This window comes from Pezoporus flaviventris, unplaced genomic scaffold (genome assembly GCF_033815535.1).
Source record: "Pezoporus flaviventris isolate CSIRO_AGI_PZ_B2104156 unplaced genomic scaffold, CSIRO_AGI_Pfla_v1 ptg000013l, whole genome shotgun sequence".
NCBI lineage: Eukaryota > Metazoa > Chordata > Aves > Psittaciformes > Psittacidae > Pezoporus > Pezoporus flaviventris.
In genome coordinates this window covers 42,986,744-43,006,788 of record NW_026892561.1, presented here as the reverse complement: position 1 = coordinate 43,006,788, position 20,045 = coordinate 42,986,744, and positions in this window count along the sequence as shown.

Genomic DNA, 20,045 nt, shown 5'->3' with positions numbered 1-20,045 from the left:
TGCAGACATGAATTTCTGAACTCAGATGATCTTTTTCTCTGTCTTTTTAGGCAAGGTGTTTCATGTGCAGCATGTTGATAATCATTTATTTTAATCTCACTGTTCAGGCCTCCCCTGAAGGTCAAAGAGAATTTCTAATAACTGAAGGGGATCAATTGAGCAACTAGCTTGTTAAGTATGGCTAACAAAATTAAAGAAAGACCCCAAGAAAAACTTCAGATCCAAGGCCACATTTTTCACTTTGGGATCTCCTTGTAACCACATGAGTTCACTATAAAATATTTTTAATTTCCATTTATGCAATTTATGTAATTTATATTAGATTTGTAGAAAGACATACTGTCTAAACAATGTGCAGTAATCTGAGGGACTCAAGGTTATGGCAACTCATTTAGCAAGCAATTGCTTCAGAAAGATTAGGGAAATAAACTCTATCTGGCAAAGGTATTATTAAATAAAAGATTCTCATTAGGGTTTCTTTGAATACATTTGTTTTAATTCTAAAACACACACACACACACACACACACACACACCCCCCAACGCCAATATCTAACAGAAAGCATTACAAGAGAGCAGTAAGAGCAGGCTTAAAGGATGCAAGTTCTTATAAAAAAAAAAAAACACTTTTTAGAAGAGAATTTAAACAAACAGTTCCATAGAAGGAAATTCTAGTTATTCCACTACACTCTGTTTTCAACTAAGAGTGTTTCAAGTCTTGAGTTCTAACATACTTATCTTTCACAAACTAATCAAAAGTTGCCCTTAATCTTCAGGACCATGCTATACTATCATCTAATTTCAACAAACTTAGTATCACCCAATGGGGTTCAGAGCAGCACTGAAAACTAGTGCTTACATCCACTCTTCTCTCCTTTACACATTGCATCCCTGTCCCAGTGGAAAAAGTTGAGGTGCTTCCCAGTTTTTCTGTGCCAGTTAAGGACTGCCTGAATGCAGTCCTCCATAAGAGTTGTTTCTGGACTTTTATCAAAAAAAAAAGATAGTTGATAGTCATTGAGATACAAGAGAAAAACATCTCTCTCTAATCAAAGAACAGTGTATTACACATATTGATAGGGTGTTGAGCAAGATCCATATTTTTGGTGGTAAGGTTACACATCGATCTTAATCAAAGCAACACATTTTGAAATAGGGTAAGAAATCTGTCCTTACCAGTCCATCTCGGCATGTTGGGTCTGTTAATATTTCTCCCTAAAGGCACAGGGTTTTCACATAGTTTGAGGTTTTCTGTCCTGCCTCCAATAGAGAGTGCTGTTTTGTTGGGTTTTTTAAATCCCATTACAGTCCCATACATGTGAAGCACCTGCGTGTACTCAAATGACTTTACAACAGGTAAAATGAGTGCTAGGGAATAATCTGTCAATCTTGAGCGTACAACAGTGAATGGAAATAAAGTTGGAAAGAGACTCCTTTGCTTTTGGTTTATGCCATTTCTATGAAGACTATATTTTACGTGATATATATATACATTTATAAGAATCTGGTACATAACCATAAGACAGATTTACAGCTGAAAGTCACAGAAAGATGTGGGTGAGGTGACAACCAGAGACTTACCTGACAGGGGAGGCACCGTGATCAGGCAGGTGGTTTTCTCAGGGTGAGGCTCATCCCTTGCATTCCAGAGCATTTGTACTTATATGAGTACAAAACACCTTGCACCTAGAGCAAGAAGGAACATCAAAGTTTACAGAGTTATTCCCACTGTGCTTTTCTCCCTGCTAAGGGGGACTTGTTTTTGAACGTGGGTGAGATGATCTAATAGTGGGACTCCTAACGATTTCTAACTGAAGGTGAATTAGCATAGACCTGGTTAATCTCAGATTAAAAGCATAGTTTGTAATGATGTGGTCCAAAACAAAAAGAGTGAGTGTTCTAGCCCTGCAAATTGACAAAATATCATGTAATATATACTTGAGGACCATCTATTGCTTTTAATCCATATACAATATATTATTTTTCTCTAATGTACCGATGGAACCCCTCTTTACATTCCTTCAGGTTTTTTAGAGTGATGCCATGGTAATCTGCTGAAGGTCAAGCTGAGAAAACTGATATAACAAAGCAAGTGTGCTTAAGAATCATGTCACGTCATGTTAGGCTCAGGGATAAATGCACATTAGCTGCATATATATGTACTTATCACTTCATCACATTCCTTCGCATGTCTGGTATTTTATCTTGGATTATGTATCATCGGGTTCAATTTAATATTTTATAAGTTACTAGTTTGTAACTGGTTTTGTATATTTGTACATTAAATAGAGAAGGAGTGAATCTGAAGCCCAACTCTCTCCCTGTGCCGCTTCCCTTTGATTGACCACAGTATAGATAATAATGATTTATTATGATGGGTAGTAATTTGCCTGCAATGAATCATATTTTATAAAGAAAGAAGTAAAACTTGAATTTGTGTCTTTTTTCTTTTCTCTGTGCCTCATTTGTAACTTTTCTTTATGGCTTGGGAGTTTCATGACTCAGAGAAGCAGTAGAGCGCAGATATGTTGACAGATTTTTTTGCTTTCTGTCATTTCATTTAAATTGAATCCATTTTCTAACCCTCTAGATAATACATTGCTAAGACATACCTTTCCATTTTTAAATGTCTTCTGCTGTTGTGGAATGGCTACTTCTTTCACCACACTACAAAAAACCATATGCAGTGTACAAACCCAAAGAAAAAAGAAGGAAAAAGCTTCTTTTAGAAATTAATTTTCATTATTTTTTTTTAACTAGGGACAGTGCAAATTGCATTTTGTCAGAACAGAATCAGATATAACAGAATTATTCTAAATGTATGAGCAAATAAATCATTCTTTCTGCACCTTATGCTACTAAGAATTTAATTTAATCAACTAAATATTAGTTAAATTAATGATGTATTTCCATATGGATTTCTAGACTGAATGGGGAATCAGCCTTATGATTCATATTCCTGAAGCTGAATTTTTTTTTTTTTTGTCTAAGTATTAGAATACCCTAATTGAAATGTTTGACTGCATTTCTTAAAAGCAGTGAGACAACTAATAGCCAAGATAAGAGCAGACAGATTTACAAAGCCTTTCTTCCCTGACTACTTCTGGCCTTCAGGGGAGAATTTGTCACACCACCATTCAGACCACTCAGAAGGTAGGCTGAATCTCTCACTTTTCCTGGTGTGACTTCAAGGAGAACTGTGTCATATGGCTGTCTCCCATTTTGTTTCTCCAAAGTACTTTTTGTTTACTGGTTTCATCAGGGCATTTAGAAATGCTCTATACTGCTGCAGGCCTTTTTATTTGATAAAAAGCTTGAAATAGTAGTGCTGAAAATAAATATAAAAGCAGAGCAAAAGAGATAAAGAGATAATCAGAATTATTTTTCACACTAACTAATAAGTAAGTAATGAACCTTGAATTGTTTGAGGAAGAAAGAAAGAACTTTGTTTCTCATTACTTTTTCTTTTCATTCAGCTTTGCATTTTTGCTTTTAGATATTTCCAGGTATGAAATGGGTGGTTGCAAAGGTGTTGTGATAAAAGCACTGGACTGATTTTTGATTTCTTGACATGGAGCACAAGATGTTTCATTAAAGTAGTGAGAGGAAATGTGAATCAAGTAGAGAGATTTCAAAGCAAAGTAAAAAACGTGAACAGATGCAAGAGTGAAAGAATTTGGCTTATCTGAAAGAAGGGACAGTCATAACAGTTCACATACATACATAGCAGTTTGCTTCAGTGGAGATGATATTATTTGCACTGGGACTGTGATAAAAAATAACAGAGAACACTTCAATATACAAGATGCAGACGAGTATGGGAAGATACTTCATCTGAAATCTGAAAAGACATTCAAGTACATTTAAAATGCTGTGGGACCACAACTACTTTAAGAACAGGTGAGGTAAATGTGTTTAGAAATACTCAGAATGTCAGACATTCTTAGAGTGGATCCTGACTTTAGCCTAGAGATGAACTGAATAAAATCTGCATGTCTTTTCTAGACTCATAACCTAAGATTTTAAATTGATCCTTATGGTAAAATCTGATACGAGAATTTAGGATCTAGCTGTGGCCTGCTTTCCTTCAGAAGAACCACTACACTAAAGGACCACAGGTTTATTGCATTACCAGAATATTAGGTAAATTTGTTTTAATGCTCTAATTTCATGGGGGTCTGATCCACAATGGTATAAACAAGATTGGAATTCAGTCTCCTTAAAAAGATAGGGAGGCAAAGAATTTTTGTCTTTGACTGACTGAGAAGGCTAATAAAAATATCAGTATTTTTCATTCAGTTCTCTGAAAGATGGTTTATTATGATTATTTTCCAGTACTGTGTGCATTTGATATAGAGAAATCTTACAGGTCTTCACAGAAGTTATACCTGAATATATTGCAACATCAGTTCTTGTTCCAGCTGTCCAGTTCCAGCTCTGGCTTAGAGCCAAAACTACTGCATAAACATCAACTTTCAAAATCATATTTAGCTGGAGTGGATTTGACCTCAAAAAAGCTATATATGAACAAGTCAGTATGCACAACTTAACTTATTAGCAGCCAGAAATAGCTGAACTTAGATGATGCAGGCACTATTTATGGAAAATTAAGTTACATTAGTGGCTTGTCTGAGAGCAGCAGATACTTTCTGTTTGCCAGTTCATTTTGACTTGAGAGAAGCAAGGCTGGCTGACTTTTAAGGACAGAAAGAAAAGAAGGCCAAAATTCAGTAATGGCACAGAATAGTAGAAAATATGTCTCGTCTAGTAAGAGAAACTTTAATGGTCACATTATTAATCCTTGACTACAGGTCACTGTAATGAAAACATAATGTATTGTGATAACAGCTAATGGTTCCAAAAGGAGCAGTGCACATTATGCTGGCACTGAAAAACCTGTGCAAATACGATTTCAAAAAATGCAAAATAAAAAATATAAAAATATCTGAATCTTGAAGACTTTACTGTCTAAGGAGACTGCAAAGATTTGAAAATATACCTAATAGCATGTATCATCTACTGGCCACTGCTCACATTATTCCTCAGTGACTGTGCCACTAGCATGATTACTCCTACATGAACTTTGCAAAAGGACAACTTTTTTCCAAGACTGAGAACACCTAAAAGGTGTAAACAAAAGATGAATGACCAGAGTGTAGGATTTCAATCAGAAAATCTGAGGTAAATATGCAGTTTTATTATATGATGTTTCTGGTGAAGCATAGCATTAAAGGCTGGCTACTTGTGAGCAAATTCTTTTTCAGTGGTGAAAGAACCTCTGAGCCTGCTAAAGCAACCTGGGATGCTCAGTATATTTGCTTTATTTTTATGCCTTGTTGTTCACAGAACACACCGCAAGCAGACATCTGAGGACTTCTTTCCTCATAGAATACACCAGAGCCGAATGGCTGAGAAGAGGAAGCATTAAAGGTTAACTTCAATGGGAATGTTCCCTGACAAAGGTGAAGATTTGACCCAGAAGGGTTTGAGTGTGTTTCTGAACAAACTGAATAATCTTTTGTGCTTCTCAAACATGTGTCTCTTAAAAAAAATGCAAAAGTTTAGCTCCCAGATCACCTCTTTGAGTGAAACTACTTTATTTTATGCCTTTAAAAAAAGCCTTTCTATTTTACTGCCAAACTGCAGTGAAATATTAAACTCTGAACAAAAACTGTCTTTAACCCTATGTTTTTTAAACATAATGTGTTATCCCTGGTAGTTGCTCACTCCTTAGAATTTTATTAATTCTAAAATTACCTCTTTCTGTGCGGCTTTCTTGATGTCTTTTTAAGTTGCATATTGTTTGAGTATTAACACATATTTTCTAGCAATTGCTTTGAAATTTGAGCCTTATACTTTTATTACAAATTGTTTGTACTGAACCCAAATATCACAGTCTGAATGAGGATACAACCTGTGTTTCGTCATGAATACTGAAGATCTGTTTCTTCTGCCAAAGCTAAACTATCTTCATCCTGCCTCTATAATATTCTTACCTACGAAAATATAATTTTAATTATTCTGAAATATTTTTAATCTATTTAAACTATCACAGTTTGTTTAGGATTATTTGAACAAAATATCTTATTTAGGGCAGCACCTAACAACAGTTTTTGAAAATGTTGACATATTTGTAATACTTGAGCATATTTCAGAGTAACGTCTCTTTTTCCTGATGACACACATCATCGTGTAGTGTTGTAATTTTTAAATACTTTTAAGTACAGTTCAGCATATTCCTGTTAATAATTAAACTCATCTTGTAACTGACTAAAGGTGACCAGTTCCAAGAAGAAACATGGAAAGATGCACTGTTAGAAATGAGCTAATAACATTAAAATGTGGGAAATAATTTTTGGGAAGCCTGAATCTAGACTTGTGCTTTATAAATCACAACCCAGAAGTAACTGGGGATTCAGCCAAATCTCATTAACTGCATAGGACTAGAAACTATAAAGACTGAAATTTATGTAAAACCAGTTCACTGGTCTGTTCTTTTATGGGAACTATTTGGAATCAATCTGTATCTGCAACTCTTCTATGGGAAATGAGTCAAAGAGCTACAGCAGGTGCCTTAAAGTAATAAAGGTTTTCCTATGAAACCTGGTGGACTGATGACTCACCAGTTTAATTATGGCCTACTCTTCTGTTATACAAGCAGGAGAATCATTTGTAAAAGGCTCTTGTTGAGTAAATGAGTTTGGACAGAAAATCTTTGATAGGAAAACAAAGATAACCATATTTTATTTTAAGGAGTGTAGGATTTCTAGAGAATGTTTTCAGAATACCACAATGATTAGTGTTGTCTGAGTATCCCCAGAGTAACTGGATGGATCAGCAGTAACTGCTCTTGTGCAGTCTAGCTGTTCCTTTTTTTTGAATTTCTGATTTATTTTTCAGTTCAGCCATTTGATTTATTCCTATATTATATATATCCCAGATAGACATTAGCATGGTTCATGCTGCTTCAGTAGGGTTGGAGTGGTTTTGTGTTTGTTTTCTTTTTCTTATAAAAATAAATTAATAAAATTACAGTTAATATATCTTAGTTTCACAATACCATTCCCCTTTAGCAAGTCGCATATGCTTGGGAAATAGGGCAGGTTTTATAAAATGGTGATCTACCTCCTGTGGCTGTCAGTGGGAATTTTACTATTTACTTGGAAAACCACAATCTTTCATCCCATAAAATGGGAAGTAATATCTTCCATAGCCGCTGCATCTCTGCTATAAGTAATATATATCTCAGATCTGATGTGAGCTACAGAGTAGAATCTTTTCAGTTTTAAATCCCAATACCCTAGGCTCCAACAAACAGCAACTATTCCTCAGGGATCCTCTGAGAGGAATGTAATGCTATGTCAGTCCTGCTAACGTTGTCCACTTCCTGTGACCCTTCTGCAATTGGCTTTGTGGAGACATAAAACATGTGTCTCTATTAATATTCCTTTGTTTCTTCTCCCAGCTGCAAGTGCAACAACAAAACCTCTGAGAATAGATGTGCTTTTTCTTGATATTCAGAGCAATGGTGAAAACAGGTGAGACTCAGGGCCTGGATATTTAGGAACCCATTTTTTCAAGGCATGACATGTGCCACAGTTTAAGCCCAGCAAATAACTCAGAACCATGCAGCTGCTCTCTCACTCTCCCCCTTCTTCTAACCAGCTCCCGGCAGGATGGGGATCAGAACCTAAAGAACGTAAACTCCATGGGTTGAAATAAGAACAGTTCAATAACTAAAGTATAATACAAAACTACTACTACTAATAATAATAATGCTAAGGAAAATAATGAGCAGAGAATATAAAACTAAAAAGGGAAGGGAAAAAAACACAATAAACACAAGTGATAATAAACACAACACAATTGCTGACCATCTCCTGGGCCTTCTGGATGACTCCTGCCAGTTTATATAGTGGGCATGATGTGCTGTGGTATGGAATACCCCTTTGGCTTGTTTGGGTCAGGTGTCCTGTCTCTGCTTGCTCCTGACTTTTTGTGCCCCTCCTCAATGGCAGAGCATGAGAGACTGAAAAGTCCTTGATCAGGATAAGTGTTACTAAGCAACAATTAAAACATTGGTGTGTTATCAGCATTGCTCCCAGACTTAAGCCAAAACACAGTATTGCAGCAGCGACTGAAAAGGAAAAAAAAGTAACTGTCACAGCTGAACCCAGGAGAACATGTCATCCTAACAAGTGATAAAATGATAGAGAATTGTGATAGCTATACTAGAAACACCCTGCTCTTTACAATATTTATTGCAAAGTAGTAGTTTCTGGTGGAAATGCCACTTAAGAAAGTGAAGGAGGCTCTGGTGTCAAGGGTATGGTAGACAACAGCTATTATGCAAAATTTTTTTTTTCTCTGAAAGATGAGTCATGTATTTCAGCTCTCTGATGCTGTTCACTATCTAGGTCTGTTGGTTATTCGACTGCTTTGCTCAGAAATCATTAACCTGATTTTGCCCATGTCTGTCATGTCACTAGCATAATGCATCTTCTTGATAAAAGGTAAACTTTCGGTATCTGGAGGGTAAAGGAAATAAAAAAGACTCATAGCCAATATAAATCAAGAGAAAAAGGAGAAAAGGAAGCCACTTAGAAGAGCAGGTGTCATTGATTTATTGTAATTTTCAAGAGTCTTTCTTATGATGGACAAATTCCTGAGTGTTCATTAACTAATGGAATTATGGTGGCAGACTACTGCTGTCTCCACAGAACACCAGGTTAAAAAGTGCAGAGAATTAATGGGCTTTTCTTTATCATGGATCAGTATCCTCACTGCTGGAGCTCACTCAAAGACACTGAAAAGGATCAAGGGGTTTTCACTATTGAAATTAATGTTTATGCTTTGCTTTTCCCCAGTAATAGTACACACATGCACTTGGGGACTTGATGTAGGGAAAGAAAGAAGGAAATGTCACTGGCAAAGAAGAAAATTCCCCTTCTGAAATTCTTGGTAAAAAATTAATTTCCTGCTCAAAGCATCAAATGAAGCCGAACTCAGAGGGTTAAACAATAGAAGAACATCACCTGGGCTTTAATATATTCAATTACCAAGAAAACAAAATCAATTTTGTTTTTGTTAATAGCACTGAAATATGCATTACACTATTTTAATTAAAGCAGTCTATTACGCTTGCCATTCAGTTCATTCCCGCATAGTCCCTTAGGGCAGTAGTCATGTACTGTGATAAAACACAATGAAAATAATTTATAAAGGAAACAATACAACAAATCACTCTGATGCCTAATGAACCTGCATTACAAGAATGGATACTTTTCTTTAGAAAATGTAGTGCTTTCTCCTTAAATGATTGGAAGAATGCCCTGCAGCACTTAAAAAAAAATATCACCTTGCTCCATCTCAGCATGCTTTTAAAGCACTGAAACTTATAATTTAAGTAAATCTTGACAAAACAAATAGAAATCCCTTGCATTTACACTAGCTTTCTTATTTTTCTGTTATTGTATCTTTAGATGGATTCATCTGCCTCATAGGGACACCTGTAGAGACCACAGGGATTCGACTCATCTGCATACTTAAGCAGTCAGCTATTTGTCTGTATTCCAGTAGACCTGAATTTTACAGCTAAAATCAGGGCTCTCTGGGGCTGTGAGATCTCCAAACACCAAATCTAAACCAGACTGTTCCCTGAAGATTTACAGTGCAAATAGGCAAAAAAGAGATTAAAGATGACAGAGAGGGACCATTATCACTTTCATTCCAGTAGAAGGGAGGAGGGCACTGCCTAGAGGTGTGATATTCCAAAGGATTCAGGATCCCAGCCTGAAGTGGCCGCAAATGTACTGGAAGGACAAGAATTTGCCAATGACCATGCAAAAATTCCATTACTGAGTCCAGTCCCCCCATGCTCTGTATGTTGATCTTATCAAGAGGATCTTCTATATATTTCTTCAAGGTTAAGTTTTACCTTCGTGTTATTTTCTAGTATATAAAAGCAATCATTCCTATAGTTGTGAACAAAATCACTCAGTGATGGAGCATTCACAACTTTCCTGGGCAACCCATTCCAGTGCCTCACCACCCTTACAGTAAAGAACTTCTTCCTTCTATCCAATATAAACTTCCCCTGTTTAAGTTTTAACCTGTTACCCCTTGTCCTGTCGCTACAGTCCCTAATGAAGAGTCCCTCCCCAGCATCCCTACAGGCCCCCTTCAGATACTGGAAGGCTGCTATGATGTGAATTCAATTGATTTAGCAATGTATATTCACCAGAAGAGCTAGGACAGCAATAATGAAACAGATAATAAAAAGACTTTGAAACAAAACAAAACAAAGCAAAGCAAAAGCCACAAAACCAAGCAGAAAAGAATGCCTCAAGATAAATACTAGGAAATGCTTAAAGGCTGTTAGAAAGCAGTGCCAGAATTATTAGCTTTCTAGGGGGTTTGTCTCTTCTTGCACCAAACCACAAAATTGCTCTGGAGCACAACAGAAAAATCCAGGACAAGCTGCTGAAGCAGAGTTGCAAGAGCCACTCGGAAAGATTTCAGCCCGACACCCAGGAGAGCAGGTCCTGGCTGTCTGCCCAGACGGTCAGCAGGAATTGTTTCCCAGGGTATCGTCTGGTCAGAGCTCTATCAGCTCACAGAAAAGCGGTATTAAACTGTAAATCCCAGCTCACATTGGGGTACAACTTTGGCAGGAGCCAGCAATGTTTGCCCCACTATGGGGCAGCAGCTAACAATAGCTACTTCACAACAGCTTGTCTTTCTGAGAAAAGACATCTCCTGGCTGGTCAGTTACTGTTCCCAGCCCTGTGACTACTGTTACAGGTAACTGTTGCAAGCTCATCCTCTAATGCGGGAGAGGTCTAATGCCTTTGGAAGCATGCTGGCGCACAGCATTAAATGTGTCTGAAGAAGCCCCAGCTACCCAGCATACCATCAGCAGCCTTTGGCAGATTAAAAAGACAGGCTGACTGTTCTACAGTTCTGTACAGTTTCTTACCTCTTTTGTTTTGCTAAAAGTACCAAACACCTTTTGCTGAGCTCAGTGAGCCAACATGAAATAGTCAGATTTGAAATGGTAGGTGACAGAAACCTTCTGCATTTTCTGTCTCCTTATATTCATTGCTTCTACCAGATGTAACATTTTTCAAGGTGAATAATTATTTTGCTTGACAGAAGCCTCTCTGGAAAAGTGAGTTCATGTATGAAAAACTGTTCTAAATGGAAGCAAGTGATTTGGACTCTTACTTTTGCCATGATTTATCCCTTGTCCAGACTCCTATTTTCTGATTGCTTCAGTGTTTTGAATATGGAAATTAGTGACTTTGCTCCACTTTAAATAGCATCATGATAACATAAAACAAAAAAGAAAACCAACTATTCCACTCAGTTTTGAGACTCATTTACAGACAGATCTTATCTTTCTAAATAAACGAAGTGGAAGACATTAGGTAGCACCTGTTCTCCCTTTTAATGGTGAATATAGTTATTTCAGATAGAATAGAAATCAGTAAGAATATTAAAACTCAGGTTCACAAAGAAGGGATCTGTCAACTGCCCCCAAATTGTACTTCTCCAGGGGTCCAATTACTCTGTTGATTGGATGTTTTTTTCACCTTTCCTGCCACCCTTAGTCAACAAGACACTATTTGATGGACTAGTGGTTCAGGTACAAGCATTCATGTACTGGATTCATATACGTAATTGTATATTAATTGTGTTTAAGAATGTAGATGATTAAAGTCAGATTTTTTTCCCCAGAAAGGTACTGGCCATTCATTGCAAGTGTTCCATCTTAGAATCATAGAATCATAGAATAGTTAGGGTTGGAAAGGACCTTAAGATCATCTAGCGCCAACCCCCCTGCCATGGGCAGGGACACCTCACACTAAACGATATCACCCAAAGCCTCATCCAACCTGGTCTTGAACACTGCAGGGATGGAGCATTCACAACCTCCCTAAGCAACCCATTCCAGTGCCTCACCACCCTAACAAGAAAGAATTTCCTCCTTATATCCAATCCAAACTTCCCCTGTTTAAGTTTTAACCCGTTATCCCTCATCCTATCACTACAGTCCCTAATGAAGAGTCCCTCCCCAGCATCTCTATAGGCCCCCTTCAGATACTGGAAGGCTGCTATGAGGTCTCCATGCAGCCTTCTCTCCTCCAGGCTGAACAGCCCCAACTTTCTCAGCCTGTCTTCATACAGGAGGTGCTCCAGTCCCCTGATCATCCTCATGGTCCTCCTCTGGACTTGTTCCAACAGTTCCATGTCCTTTTTATGTTGAGGAAACCAGAACTGCACACAGTACTCCAGGTGAGGTCTCACAAGAGCAGAACAGAGGGGCAGGATCACCTCCTTCGACCTGTTGGTCACACTGCTCTTGATGCAGTCCAGGATACGGTTGGCTTTCTGGGCTGCAAGCACACACTGTTGGCTCATGTTCATTTTCTCATCAACCAACACCCCCAAGTCCTTCTCCTCAGGGCTGCTCTGAATCTCTTCTCTGCCCAACCTGTAGCTGTGCCTGGCATTGCTCCGACGAGGTGTAGGACCTTGCACTTGTCATGGTTAAACTTCATGAGGTTGGCATCAGCCCACCTCACAAGCGTGTCAAGGTCCCTCTGGATGGCATTCCTTCCCTCCAGCATATCAACCAAACCACACAGCTTGGTGTCATCGGCAAACTTGCTGAGGGCTCACTCAATCCCACTGTCCATGTCAGCGACAAAGATGTTGAACAAGACTGGTCCCAACGCCGATCCCTGAGGGACGCCACTCGTTACTGATCTCCAGCTGGACATTGAGCCATTGACCACAACTCTGTGTGCGGCCATCCAGGCAGTTCTTTACCCACCAAGCTGTCCATCCATGAAATTGATGTCTCTCCAATTTAGAGACAAGGATGTCATGTGGGACAGTGTCGAATGCTTTGCACAAGTCCAGGTAGATGACATCAACTGCTCTACCCCCGTCCATCAGTTCTGTAGCCCCATCATGGAAGGCCACCACATTGGTCAGGCAGGATTTCCCCGTAGTGAAGCCATGCTGGCTGTCACCAAGCACCTTGTTGATTTTCATGTGCCTTAGCATGCCTTCCAGGAGAATCTGCTCCAAGATTTTGCCAGGCACAGAGGTGAGACTGACTGGTCTGTAATTCCCCGGGTCATCCATTTTCCCCTTCTTGAAAATGGGGGTTATATTTCCCTTTTCCCAGTCATTGGGAACTTCACCTGACTGCCATGATTTCTCAAATATGATGGCCAGCGGCTTAGCAACTTCATTTGCCAGCTCCTTCAGGACCCGCGGATGGATCTCATCAGGTCCCGTGGACTTGTGCACGTTCAGATTTTTGAGATGGTCTCGAACGAGTTCCTCTCCTACAGTAGGCCCAAGGTCTTCATTCTCACAGTCCCTGCATCTGCCTTCCAAGACTTGGGTGGTGTGGTCAGAGCCTTTGCCAGTGAAGACCGAGGCAAAGAAGTCATTCAGAACCTCAGCCTTCTCCAAATCCCGTGTAGCCAGTTCTCCCTAGAGCTTCCTGAGGGGGCCTACGTTCTCCCTAGTCTGTTTTTTATTTGCTATGTACCTGTAGAATCCCTTCCTGTTATCCTTAGCATCCCTAGCCAAGTTTAATTCTAACTGGGCCTTAGCTTTCCTAACCTGGTCCCTAGCTTCCCAGACAACATCCCTGTACTCTTCCCATGCCACCTGTCCTTGCTTCCACTTTTTATAAGCCTCTTTTTTTCATTTGAGTTTTCCTCAGGAGCTCCTTGTCCATCCAAGCAGGTCTCCTGGCCCTCCTGCTGCACTTCCTTCTACTTGGGATGCAACACTCCTGAGCTTGCAGCAGGTGATCCTTGAATATCAACCAAGAGTCTTGGGCCCTCCTGCCCTCTAGGGCTATATACCATGGAACCTTACTAAGCAGGGTCCTGAAGAGGCCAAAGTCTGCTCTCTTGATGTCCATGGCAGTGAGCTTGCTGCATGCTCTTCTCACTGTCCTGAGGATCTCAAATTTGAGCATCTCGTGATCGCTGTATCCAAGGCTGCCCTGGAGCGTCACATTTCCAACAAGCCCTTCTCTGTTGATGAGCACGAGGTCAAGCATGGCACCTCTCTTATTTCATCATTGCAAATATGGACATTTTTCTCTGTTCAGCAGCCAGAGAAAAACTTATGGAATAACCTATACTGTAAATATAATTTTAAGTTAATTGAAACAAAGGATAAAACTACAGAATATATCAGCTTCTGTCAAGTCTTTGCTGGACATGGGTGAACTGAAACCCGTGACAGTCAAATTTGGACTATTTTCAATCAGAATGAGAAAAGAAGCAGATCTCTGATAACTATATATCAACCAACCACTTTCAATCCAGTGTTGAAACTCACTTAGAAGTCTATAGGCTGTAGAGTCACACCTAAAGTCTTTTCTTGATCATGTCAAAATAACATTTCTTAAGAGAGTTTGAGGGTTTTTTTGCACACAAGAAGCATTTTGAAAGTGTGGCAGATACACTACAATTAACAAGCAACTAGAAAAAGTTTGGCTATTACTGGAAAGGTTAGGCAGTCTCTAAATGTAGGTATCACCGTATGTGCTCACTGTAATACACATATACATGTTCATTTCTATAGACTCACATATACACGTGCTCATTGCTGTATGTGCTTTCTGTTATAAATCAGAGTCAATACCTGTCTACAAAATGTGACTCAGGAGAGATTTTTGGCCTACTGCCTCTTTGGGGCACCTCATTCTATTAAATAACCTACTTCTGAGAAACTTAGCCAGACCTTCACCATTCAGTAACTTACAGTTGCCTTTTTAATTAAAAGCTTGAACCTTACTTTATACTCATTAGTCATATTAGATTGGAGTGTTAATATAATACGGATAGTTCACCCCTTAGGCACATTAACAGAAGTTTTATTGGAGTGCAGGGTAAGATGTGTGAGGATTTAAAGATGATATTTTTCTCCTGGTGTACTCTGCTTTCACATGCCTCACTTACTTAATTCCTTGCATAGCACAACCTCCCTTCTTCAAAATTCACTTACAATAACAGTGCATGAGAGGAGTTAGTTAGGCTAACAGGAGAAAAGCAGCCGGGCATAAGCCTTACCTCTGTGTGCTGAGAATCTCTGCTTCATGTCTAATGTCAGACTATCTCCTTGGCTTTGTTAGTGAGCACTCAAACACTCCAGTATGAGAAGTATTACAAAGTCAGGGTACAACTCAAGCCTTACTTCAAACCTGCAAGTCCACAAATCTCAGTTATTTATGTGGCAACATTTCCCCTCAATTTGCTGAATAACCTATGTTTCATGTATGGATGAATACTGCTTACCTGTAGCAGACAGGTCCTTCAGCATGGGTTCTTTTTCCACAAACATCAATAGCAAAACTACAGGTGATTTCAGTGGTAGCAGGATTGGGTCTAACAAGTCTGTCTTTTATAAGAAATACAAGCCTCAGCCTCTGCTGGTATAAATCACTGTAAGTCCCCACTGGAGCTAGGCTAATTTACACCAGATCAGGAACTAACTTTACATTTTCTTTTCTTTTTGCTCTGTCTTACTGGCAAGAACCCAACAGCATAGCTTTTTGTGCATTTGTTTCACTTTGTGTAAGGTCAGCTAAGGTTTTATGTAAAACAGATGGGCAAACTTAAAAATGATTTTTTACATTGCACTGAAAACCAGTAAAAGAGCAAAAGGGGGAAAATTACTCTTTCTGTTCTTTCAAAGGTTTTTGCAATGACCTTTATTTTACCCAATGCCTCAATTTTAAAAAAGGAAAACAAAACCCTGTTTTTATTACAGTGGAGTTGTTTTCTCTGCTATTCATAAAGGCCTTAAAGAGGATCAGCAAGAAAAAGAAAATTCCCAGTGGTTCATTGACAGTTTTAAAATGAGAATATAATGCCCAAGTTATAAAATAAAGTCTATATTTAAATATTCTTTAACTTTTTCTGCTACATTTTTCTTCTCACAAGCCTGTAATTGCATGGTAACTGATGTGGTAGGCCTGAAAAAGTATGCAGACATACGGGTTACCAGCTGGGAAGGGGATATGGCACAACATAGCATGTCCTCTTCTTGAAAAACAAAACAAAGCCAACAAACTAAGCATAAAAAAAAAACCATACCAACACCCCACCCCCCAACGTAGAACTTTTCATTCTAAGGCACACAAGAGTATATAAGGCTTCTGTGGCTGTTCTGATAGCTGAAGCAGGGTAGAATTTCAAATGAGTCAGGTTCTTTGTCTCTAATTAAGAGTGATATATATTTCCACTTGTTTACGTGACTGTAGGCTGCAATGTATTATCCATACTGCTGAGATATTCCTCATAAGGCAAAGGGAAAAGGAGAAGCCAGTCTGTGCAATTTGCAGACACACCCTTGCCTCCTTCCCCTTGAGCTTTGACTCTGGGTGCTATAGTCATGAGAGAGAAAGACCAGGTAGGGAGAGTAAATAAAAGTGGTCCCAATGAGAACATTGGGAGCAAACAAAGTAAAACATGATCTAAAAGTAATGACTGGCCAAGTAAGGGGCTGACAATAAAGAAGAAATGGATGACAGGAAATGTAAGAAAGGTCTTCAAGTACGCAGAAAAAAAAGTGGAAAAATTAAGTTTGTAAGTTGTTATATGTGATGTTGTTAGTGAATAGAACTAAAACCAACAGGACTTATATTTTGGGAGAATACACATTAGCAGAAAAAAATGTAAATATTAGAAAGAGAAACTCACTGATATGGCCAGGCTGGTGACCTGATGCTGCCAATACCTCTCTAAGGACAGTTTTGACAAATATCTGGTATAAGTGACATGGGCATAGCTGATTCTGTCCTGGGCATGGAGAATAGCCTGAGCTGAACTAACAAAGCCCTTCCAGCCTTATGAGTTTATAAGTAGGGTTGAATGCATAGATATTTATAATATTGTGATCACCCACCTGTGGTTGCGAAAACGTATGTTTGTATTACAAGGGTTTTATGGCTTCAGAGGAATTTTGAATGGACTACAGTGCTACCAGGAAGCCTGTCCAAGTGTTGACTTAATAGTATATGTGATGACAAAAATAAACTTTTAGTTATGCATATATATGTATTTCACATAAGTTTCTAAGCTTAAAAAACAACTGAAAGTGCTATTGAATTAATGCCATATTGCCAAATATTTAGTTGCACATTTTTGTCAAATATTTCAAAGTCATTAATAATGTTGGGTTTTGGTTGAGGTTGTTTTTGTTTTGTTTTTTTTTTAATATTATGTGACTACTTTGGCTGGCCAGATACCCATATTTCATCTAGTTTTGTGCTTGACGGATACCTTTTAACCAGCTCAGACATCCATGTCATTTTTAGCCTGGGGTTAACTATGTGTTATCTTAGGCTCAGGGATCAATTGATCATATTTGCAATCTAGTGCTGAAAAAAAACCCCCAAACTTAGAAGTTGAGACAAATTGGTGGCATTAGTAAGTGTTCAATTCATTGAACTCTACAGGAAAAGAGGACTCTTGGAATGAAGGAAACCAAGCAGTTACCATGTAACTTATATCACTTGAAACCAGGTTACAATTACTTGGGGGGCAGCAGGAAGGGAGGGGAACTGTACATTTGGACTTCAGTGGCTTTTTCAGACCAGAAATGTGACAGTCACTTAAAATGAAAAAAGAATCATGAAGACAATTTTCATTTTAGTTTACATTCAAATATTTCAGAAGACAAATAGCATTTAAACTTTCCAAAATGCTTGGGGCACTTCAAAATTAAAATATTTTGATGTACTTAGACAAATTGAATCAGGATGCCTCTGCAAGGGCAGGAGTAGCGGTAAAGCTGCTGACTGCTTGCAACAGTTAAATGTTTAGTCTAAGAGCGTAACAGTGGTTCTGAAAACCAAAGCAAGAATGATTTTTACTGCAGATGGCCATGATGATTTAAGTTTGGAATGAAGCTGGCACTTTGACATACTTATGAAACTTAAAAATAACGACTTTAACCACAAATAATTTGAACTGATGTTTTGACACATTATAAAGGAATTCAGATGAGCTCTTTTTTAAATTTTTTTAATGAATTATTGCATCCTGCACACACTTACTGTAGCTCTAGCTATCTCAAACTAATATCTGCATTTATTTGGAGACCCTGCCTACAGATTCAATCCAAGATATCTGTTACTGAAGTAGTCCACAGGACTCAGGAGAATGCTGTTTTCATGCTGCTTTCATTAACTGTCTTTAGTATGCATAGGTGGGAAAAAGTGTGTAGGCAGGATTTATCTGCCTTGAAAATGCAGATACCCTTGAAAGGACACATGAAGTAAGAATACAAGAGGAAGATATTAGTGAATACTCATAATTATTTCACCTATGAATTTAAAAAGCTTTAAAAATGTTAACTTAATTGCTAATTTTGATTTATTGCATGCCAGCTTAGTATCTCATAATTTAAGAAGAGTTTGCTAATAATGGAAAAACCTCACCATTCCTTACAAGGGTTTAAATTTTACCAGAGCAAAGCAATGGTGTCATTTCCCTGAACAAATGGAAATAACTGATTTCTTATAGAGGAGACTAAGAAAATACAAACTTGAAGGGATGCTATGTGTTAATTTAAGATCTATTTCTACATATATATAAACATATATGTAGATATACATATATATAAGAGAAATAATAAATGTATGTAATATATGTAACTCTAAGACTCTAGTCATATCTATGGAGAACTGATTGTCCCAGGTGTTTAAAAACAAAGTCTTGTCCTTCCAAAAAACCATGAATATCACATTTAAAGAATTTGGGTTTTAAATAATAAACTTTGAATTCTTTTCATTTGCCTTCAGCTTTCCAGCTTTTAGCATGCACTCGGGTCACGTTTTCACACTTTGCTGTTCAGCTCAAAGATAAAGGAATTAATTTTTTTAAACGAACGCAAGAATCTCACATAATCACATTACCCCAGGAAATGGGACTGAAGAAAAAATATCAAATATTGTGAAACTTTTCATAAAAGCATGAAAGTAAGTAACTATAAAATAGTAGTATACTATGTGCGTTTTAAAACAGAAGTTCCTACTGATTTTAGGACAACAGAAGGTTGTCTGACTAAAAATTAGCCTCAGTTAGCACTTCTTTGATTTCATAAATGCACATGTTTAAAAAGTCTAGTATTTTTGTGATACAGAGATCTTCCAGCAATTAATAACTAGACTGTGCTCCAGATACATAAATAAATTTTTTGTTGAGAAACAAACAACCATTAAGAGCTTAATGGTGAGGAATCATGTGTATCTTGCTAGTCTTCAGTGGGAAAACACACAGAATTTTTTCTACATTTACACCTCCAAAAGAAAGGGAAAGAGCATCAAGCAAAGAAAAGATCAGTCAGGCGGAGTGTGTGGGGGTGAAGTACAAATCAAACTGTGGTGCTGGCAGTATGTGAACCTCCCAGGCTGAGTGCATCTCACTGAAGAAATAATCCCGTCTAGTGAATTACATCAATTCAGGACTTATGTCTTAATTATGTACACCAGCTGAAATAACGATTTTTACTGCTGAAGTTGGTAATGTAATGAACAAGTAACTAAGAGAGGATTTACCTAAAAGAAGGACTGAAATATTTTTCTATGACTCCACTGAACATTAAATTACTGAATACCTTTTGCTTGTGAAAACCTTTTCTCAAGTAGAAAACTAAAGACTAACATAAAGGTTCTGACACAAAGTAATTATATACCAAAGGCTTTCAGGAGTCCTCTCTTATTCACTCAGTGGCAGGTAATTCCAATGAGAGGGAGCATTACCTCCCAGCATGCTTTACAATGCCAGAAGTTCAGAAGACATCCCACTTCAGATTACGGGCCATTTACACCCTAACACACAATACATATCAGTACCAATATATTCTATTGGGTAGCAATTTCAAGTCAGACTCTTAGACAAACAATATAAACAAATGCAGTTGAATAACTGACAATCAAGGGGTGGGATGTATGATCTTACCACATACCACTAAGAGTAGTTTGTCTCTGAAACTTAAGCT